The 596-nt window shown below is 41.9% G+C and overlaps 1 long non-coding RNA gene across 1 annotated transcript; it reads right to left on the minus strand.

Moving 5' to 3' along the window:
- Positions 1-590, minus strand: LOC111787171. The gene is made up of 3 exons (XR_002813910.1): positions 500-590; positions 176-380; positions 1-69 (listed from the first exon to the last, which is right to left on the minus strand). It is a non-coding gene; the product is annotated as an uncharacterized LOC111787171 (long non-coding RNA).
- Positions 591-596: the final 6 nt, after the last annotated feature.

Genomic DNA, 596 nt, shown 5'->3' on the forward strand with positions numbered 1-596 from the left:
CGGTATCGGCCCTGCGCAAGGGTTGCAAGTTCGGTACGATCCGGAGGCTTTTAACGCCATGTCTTTGAGCTAAAAAGAATAAACCAACAATGAACATGAACATTAAATTCCCTCATTCCAGTCATGAGAACAAGAAATTGATAACTAGGAGAAAAGGAGTTTGATCTCGAAGTACCTGACCTGTCAGAGATTTGACAGATTGTTGCTTATTCCCAGGTCCATTGACGGAGTCCGATTCTTCAATTTGAGTCAAGGAGCCATCTCCGAGTTTCTTAGAACGAACTATGCATGTCAGCATTTTCACCTCTTACAGTACTTCTCCAGCAGCCCAATTTCAAGCAGCGAAGTAAATGTCAAATCGCTGCCCTCGCTTTCGGACGCTGATAAGCCAAATTTTGCTTAAAAACAAATTCTAAAAATGAACTTAAAAAATATAGAAGTCGATCAAGAACAAAGGGAAGAAGACTAAGACTAAGACTAGCAAAGCGCAGATTCTCACTCTTGAATCCTTAGTTTCTCCTGAAAAATTAGGAATCGGTTGTTCTGGTACAGTTTTGACGCGATGAAAACAAGACAGCGCCGCTGTTCACCCTCAG

Source organism: Cucurbita pepo, unplaced genomic scaffold, assembly GCF_002806865.2.
Source record: "Cucurbita pepo subsp. pepo cultivar mu-cu-16 unplaced genomic scaffold, ASM280686v2 Cp4.1_scaffold006362, whole genome shotgun sequence".
In the NCBI taxonomy this organism is placed as follows: domain Eukaryota; kingdom Viridiplantae; phylum Streptophyta; class Magnoliopsida; order Cucurbitales; family Cucurbitaceae; genus Cucurbita; species Cucurbita pepo.